Source organism: Bombina bombina, chromosome 2 (assembly GCF_027579735.1).
Source record: "Bombina bombina isolate aBomBom1 chromosome 2, aBomBom1.pri, whole genome shotgun sequence".
In the NCBI taxonomy this organism is placed as follows: Eukaryota; Metazoa; Chordata; class Amphibia; order Anura; family Bombinatoridae; genus Bombina; species Bombina bombina.
Window position 1 is genome coordinate 1,220,270,857 of NC_069500.1, and position 7,858 is coordinate 1,220,278,714.

Below are 7,858 nucleotides of genomic sequence, written 5' to 3' on the forward strand. Positions count from 1 at the left end.
AAAATATAAAATAAAATAAAAAAAAACCCACACTTTTTCTAACTTTGACCCGCAAAATCTGTTACATATCTACAACCACCAAAAAAACAACCATGCTAAATAGTTTCTAAATTTTGTCCTGAGTTTAGAAATACCCAATGTTTACATGTTCTTTGCTTTTTTTGAAAGTTATAGGGCAATAAATACATGTTTGCTATTTCCAAACCATTTTTTTTTCAAAATTAGCAATAGTTACATTGTAACACTGATATCTGTCAGGAATCCCTGAATATCCCTTGACATGTATATATATATATATATATATATTTTTTTTTAGTAGACAACCCAAAGTATTGATCTAGGCCCATTTTGGTATATTTCATGCCACCATTTCACTGTCAAATGCGAAAAAAACATAATTTATGTAAGAACTTACCTGATAAATTCATTTCTTTCATATTAGCAAGAGTCCATGAGCTAGTGACGTATGGGATATACATTCCTACCAGGAGGGGCAAAGTTTCCCAAACCTCAAAATGCCTACAAATACACCCCTCACCACACCCACAAATCAGTTTAACGAATAGCCAAGAAGTGGGGTGATAAGAAAGGAGCAAAAGCATCAACAAGTGCGAAGCATAAATATAAGGAATTGGAATAATTGTGCTTTATACAAAAAAATCATAACCACCACAAAAAAAAAGGGTGGGCCTCATGGACTCTTGCTAATATGAAAGAAATGAATTTATCAGGTAAGTTCTTACATAAATTATGTTTTCTTTCATGTAATTAGCAAGAGTCCATGAGCTAGTGACGTATGGGATAATGACTACCCAAGATGTGGATCTTCCACGCAAGAGTCACTAGAGAGGGAGGGATAAAATAAAGACAGCCAATTCCGCTGAAAAAAAATCCACACCCAAAAATAAAGTTTAAATCTTATAAAGAAAAAAACTGAAAATATAAGCAGAAGATTCAAATTGAAACAGCTGCCTGAAGTACTTTTCTACCAAAGACAGCTTCGGAAGAAGAAAACACATCAAAATGGTAGAATTTAGTAAAAGTATGCAAAGAAGACCAAGTTGCTGCTTTGCAAATCTGATCAACCGAAGCTTCATTCCTAAACGCCCATGAAGTAGAAACTGACCTAGTAGAATGAGCTGTAATCCTTTGAGGCGGAGTTTTACCCGACTTGACATAAGCATGATGAATTAAAGATTTCAACCAAGATGCCAAAGAAATGGCAGAGGCCTTCTGACCTTTCCTAGAACCGGAAAAGATAACAAATAGACTAGAAGTCTTTCGGAAATTCTTAGTAGCTTCAACATAATATTTCAAAGCTCTAACTACATCCAAAGAATGCAATGATTTCTCCTTAGAATTCTTAGGATTAGGACATAATGAAGGAACCACAATTTCTCTACTAATGTTGTTGGAATTCACAACCTTAGGTAAAAATTTAAAAGAAGTTCGCAACACCGCCTTATCCTGGTGAAAAATCAGAAAAGGAGACTCACAAGAAAGAGCAGATAATTCAGAAACTCTTCTGGCAGAAGAGATGGCCAAAAGGAACAAAACTTTCCAAGAAAGTAATTTAATGTCCAATGAATGCATAGGTTCAAACAGAGGAGCTTGAAGAGCCCTCAGAACCAAATTCAAACTCCAAGGAGGAGAAATTGACTTAATGACAGGTTTTATACGAACCAAAGCTTGTACAAAACAATGAATATCAGGAAGATTAGCAATCTTTCTGTGAAAAAGAACAGAAAGAGCAGAGATTTGTCCTTTCAAGGAACTTGCAGACAAACCTTTATCCAAACCATCCTGAAGAAACTGTAAAATTCTCGGAATTCTAAAAGAATGCCAGGAAAAATGATGAGAAAGACACCAAGAAATATAAGTCTTCCAGACTATATAATATATCTCCCTAGATACAGATTTACGAGCCTGTAACATAGTATTAATCACAGAGTCAGAGAAACCTCTTTGACTAAGAATCAAGCGTTCAATCTCCATACCTTTAAATTTAAGGATTTGAGATCCTGATGGAAAAAAGGACCTTGCGACAGAAGGTCTGGCCTTAACGGAAGAGTCCACGGTTGGCAAGAGGCCATCCAGACAAGATCCGCATACCAAAACCTGTGAGGCCATGCTGGAGCTACCAGCAGAACAAACGAGCATTCCTTCAGAATCTTGGAGATTACTCTTGGAAGAAGAACTAGAGGCGGAAAGATATAGGCAGGATGATACTTCCAAGGAAGTGACAATGCATCCACTGCTACCGCTTGAGGATCCCTGGATCTGGACAGATACCTGGGAAGTTTCTTGTTTAGATGAGAGGCCATCAAATCTATTTCTGGAAGTCCCCACATTTGAACAATCTGAAGAAATACCTCTGGGTGAAGAGACCATTCGCCCAGATGTAACGTTTGGCGACTGAGATAATCCGCTTCCCAATTGTCTATACCTGGGATATGAACCGCAGAAACTAGACAGGAGCTGGATTCCGCCCATACCAGAATTCGAGATACTTCTTTCATAGCCAGAGGACTGTGAGTCCCTCCTTGATGATTGATGTATGCCACAGTTGCGACATTGTCTGTCTGAAAACAAATGAATGATTCTCTCTTTAGAAGAGGCCAAGACTGAAGAGCTTTGAAAATTGCACGGAGTTCCAAAATATTGATCGGTAATCTCACCTCCTGAGATTCCCAAACCCCTTGTGCTGTCAGAGACCCCCACACAGCTCCCCAACCTGTAAGACTTGCATCTGTTGAAATTACAGTCCAGGTCGGAAGAACAAAAGAAGCCCCCTGAACTAAACGATGGTGATCTGTCCACCACGTCAGAGAGTGTCGTACAATCGGTTTTAAAGATATTAATTGAGATATCTTTGTGTAATCCCTGCACCACTGGTTCAGCATACAGAGCTGAAGAGGCCGCATGTGAAAACGAGCAAAGGGGATCGCGTCCGATGCAGCAGTCATAAGACCTAGAATTTCCATGCATAAGGCTACCGAAGGGAATGATTGTGACTGAAGGTTTCGACAAGCTGAAATCAATTTTAGACGTCTCTTGTCTATCAAAGATAGAGTCACGGACACTGAATCTATCTGGAAACCTAAAAAGGTTACCTGTGTCTGAGGAATCAATGAACTTTTTGGTAAATTGATCCTCCAACCATGATGTTGAAGAAACAACACAAGTCGATTCGTATGAGATTCTGCTAAATGTGAAGACTGAGCAAGTACCAAGATATCGTCCAAATAAGGAAATACCACAATACCCTGTTCTCTGATTACAGACAGAAGGGCACCGAGAACCTTCGTAAAAATTCTTGGAGCTGTAGCTAGGCCAAACGGCAGAGCCACAAACTGGTAATGCTTGTCTAGGAAAGAGAATCTCAGAAACTGATAGTGATCTGGATGAATCGGAATATGCAGATATGCATCCTGTAAATCTATTGTAGACATATAATGCCCTTGCTGAACAAAAGGCAGGATAGTCCTTACAGTTACCATTTTGAATGTTGGTATCCTTACATAACGATTCAATATTTTTAGATCCAGAACTGGTCTGAAGGAATTCTCCTTCTTTGGTACAATGAAGAGATTTGAATAAAACCCCAGTCCCTGTTCCAGAACTGGAACTGGCATAATTACTCCAGCCAACTCTAGATCTGAAACACATTTCAGAAATGCTTGAGCCTTCGCTGGGTTTACTGGGACACGGGAAGGAAAAAATCTCTTTGCAGGAGGCCTTATCTTGAAGCCAATTCTGTACCCTTCTGAAACAATGTTCTGAATCCAAAGATTGTGAACGGAATTGATCCAAATTTCTTTGAAAAAACGTAATCTGCCCCCTACCAGCTGAGCTGGAATGAGGGCCGCACCTTCATGTGGACTTAGGAGATGGCTTTGATTTTCTAAAAGGCTTGGATTTATTCCAGACTGGAGATGGTTTCCAAACTGATACCGCTCCTGTGGGTGAAGGATCAGGCTTTTGTTCCTTATTGTGACGAAAGGAACGAAAACGATTATTAGACCTAAATTTACCTTTAGATTTTTTTATCCTGTGGTAAAAAAGTTCCTTTCCCTCCAGTAACAGTTGAGATAATAGAATCCAACTGAGAACCAAACAATTTATTACCCTGAAAAGAAAGGGAAAGCAGAGTAGACTTAGAAGACATATCAGCATTCCAAGTTTTAAGCCATAAAGTTCTTCTAGCTAAAATAGCTAGAGACATATACCTGACATCAACTCTAATGATATCAAAGATGGCATCACAAATAAAATTATTAGCATGTTGAAGAAGAATAATAATGCTATGAGAATTATGATCTGTTACTTGTTGCGCTAAAGCTTCTAACCAAAAAGTTGAAGCTGCAGCAACATCCGCTAAAGATATAGCAGGTCTAAGAAGATTACCTGAACACAAGTAAGCTTTTCTTAGAAAGGATTCAATTTTCCTATCTAAAAGATCCTTAAAGGAAGTACCATCTGCCGTAGGAATAGTAGTACACTTAGCAAGAGTAGAGACAGCCCCATCAACCTTAGGGATTTTGTCCCAAAACTCTAATCTGTCAGATGGCACAGGATATAATTGCTTAAAACGTTTAGAAGGAGTAAATTAATTACCCAAATTATTCCATTCCCTGGAAATTACTTCAGAAATAGCACTAGGGACAGGAAAAACTTCTGGAATAACTACAGGAGATTTAAAAACCTTATCTAAACGTTTAGATTTAGTATCAAGAGGACCAGAATCCTCAATTTCTAATGCAATTAGGACTTCTTTAAGTAAAGAACGAATAAATTCCATTTTAAATAAATATGAAGATTTATCAGCATCAACCTCTGAGACAGAATCCTCTGAACCAGAAGAACCATTATCAGAATCAGAATGATGATGTTCATTTAAAAATTCATCTGAAAAATGAGAAGTTTTAAAAGACTTTTTACGTCAGGAATGGGAAAAAATGCCAGTGAACAAGCTTCTAGCAACCAGAAGCAATAAATAATGAGACTTAAATAATGTGGAGACAATAGTGACGCCCATATTTTTTTAGCGCCAAAAATGACGCCCACATTATTTGGCGCCTAAATGCTTTTGGCGCCAAAAATGATGCCCCATCCGGAACGTCGACACTTTTGGCGCAAAAGAACGTAAAAAATGACGCAACTTCCGGCGACACGTATGACGGCGGAAACAGAAAAAAAATTTTGCGCCAAAAAAGTCCACGCCAAGAATGACGCAATAAAATTAAGCATTTTCAGCCCCCGCGAGCCTAACAGCCCACAGGGAAAAGTCAAATTTTAAGGTAAGAAAAAAATTGATTTATTCATATGCATTATCCCAAATATGAAACTGACTGTCTGAAATAAGGAATGTTGAACATCCTGAGTCAAGGCAAATAAATGTTTGAATACATATATTTAGAACTTTATAAAAAAGTGCCCAACCATAGCTTAGAGTGTCACAGAAAATAAGACTTACTTACCCCAGGACACTCATCTACATGTTGTAGAAAGCCAAACCAGTACTGAAACGAAAATCAGCAGAGGTAATGGTATATAAATAAGAGTATATCGTCGATCTGAAAAGGGAGGTAAGAGATGAATCTCTAGGACCGATAACAGAGAACCTATGAAATAGACCCCGTAGAAGGAGATCAATGAATTCAAATAGGCAATACTCTCCTCACATCCCTCTGACAGGAAAACCGGGCTCGAACCTGCTGCGGAGCGCATATCAACGTAGAATCTAGCACAAACTTACTTCACCACCTCCATAGGAGGCAAAGTTTGTAAAACTGATTTGTGGGTGTGGTGAGGGGTGTATTTGTAGGCATTTTGAGGTTTGGGAAACTTTGCCCCTCCTGGTAGGAATGTATATCCCATACTAGCTCATGGACTCTTGCTAATTACATGAAAGAAATTGTTCTTTTTTTCACAAACTTTTCCACAAACTTTAGGTTTCTCCCTGAAATTATTTACAAACAGCTTGTGCAATTATGGCACAAATTGTTGTAAATGCTTCTCTGGGATCTCCTTTTTCGGAAATAGTAGACATATATGGCTCTGGCGTTACTTTTTGGTAATTAGAAAGCCGCTAAATGCCGCTGCACACCACACGTGTATTATGCCCAGCAATAAAGGGGTTAATTAGGGAGCTTGTAGGGTTAATTTTAACTTTAGTGTAGTGTAGTAGACAACCCAAAGTAGTAATCTAGGCCCATTTTGATATATTTCATGCCACCATTTCACCGCCAAATGCGATCAAATAAAATAAATGCTCACTTTTTCACAAACTTTAGGTTTTACACTGAAATTATTTACAAACAGCTTGTGAAATTATGGCGCAAATGGTTGTAAATGCTTCTCTGGGATCCCCTTTGTTCAGAAATAGCAGACATATATGGCTTTGGCATTGCTTTTTGGTAATTAGAAGGCTGCTAAATGCCGCTGAGCACCACATGCGTATTATGCCCAGCAGTGAATGGGGTTAATTAGGTAGCTTGCAGGGTTAATTTTAGCTTTAGTGTAGAGATCAGCCTCCCACCTGACACATCCCACCCCCTGATTCCTCCCTGATCCCTCTCTTCCCTCCCCCAACCCACAATTGTCCCCGCCATCTTAAGTACTGGCAGAAAGTCTGCCAGTACTAAAATAAAAGGCTTTTTTTTAATTATTATTATTTTTTTACATATTCTGCTGTGTAGGATTCCCCCTTAGCCCCCAGCCTCCCTGATCACCCTCAAACAGCTCTCTAACCCACCCCCTCAACCTTATTGTCTGACATTTTGGGTACTGGCAGCTGTCTGCCAGTACCCAGTTTGCATAGAAATGTAAAAAATATATTATTTTATTTTATTTTTTTATTATTTATTTTTCTGTAGTGTAGCTTCCCCCCTCAATAACCACCCCACCCCCTCCTAGAGCCCTTAGATAAAAAATACCCCCCCTCCTCTCTCCCTCCTTCCCTTTCCTGTTTCATAGTGTAGGGCTCCCAAACGCTCCTGCCCCGCGCACGCTCCCGCCTCCTCCACCGTGCGTGTGCCCAGACCCGTGCACGCTCCTGGCATGCGCCCGCACGTAATCCTGCACCCGCTGACGTAATTGATCCCCAGCGATGGCCGCCCACCAGCCTCCCTGCAGCAGCTCCCACCCACCAACGTTCGCACCATCGCTGGCCAATGCACAGAGGGCCACAGAGTGGCTCTCTTTGCATCGGTATTTGAAAAAAGGTATTGCAGTGATTCCAAAATATCGAGGCATCATGGCAATACCTTCAAAGCGGCTGAAATTGATCAGGATCGCTTCCAGCTGCTTTAAACCCATAACAACGTACAGGGTATGTCGCTGGTCTTTAAAGACCAGTTTGTGTAAGACGTAGCCTGTACGACGTGAGTCGTTATGGGGTTAAATAGAAGCATTTTTGCAGTACACTTCCTTTAGCAAAAATGCTTTTGGAAAAATTATTACAGTTTTTATTACAGTTTTTCAGTGGCATACACGCATATGCTGTTCTGTGAGTGACCGATGCACTATCACTCAGACACCACACCTTCTGAGAGTCAGCAGCGGCTTGTATGACACTCAGGTCAAATTAAATTTTCATGATTTACAGCAAGTAATTTTAAACAACTTTCCAATTTACTTCCACACTTTTTAAGTCACCATCTCCTACTGAGCATGTGCAAGAATTCACAGACTATATGCATTTGTGATTGGCTGACTGCTATCACATGGTACAGAGGGAGTGGAAATGTACATAACTTTGAAATTTGTTAGAAAAAAATCTACTGTCCAGTCATACATAGCATATGTGGGTATGCTGCTAAACCAGTAACTTTAACTAGAACCATTCTTGCTAATG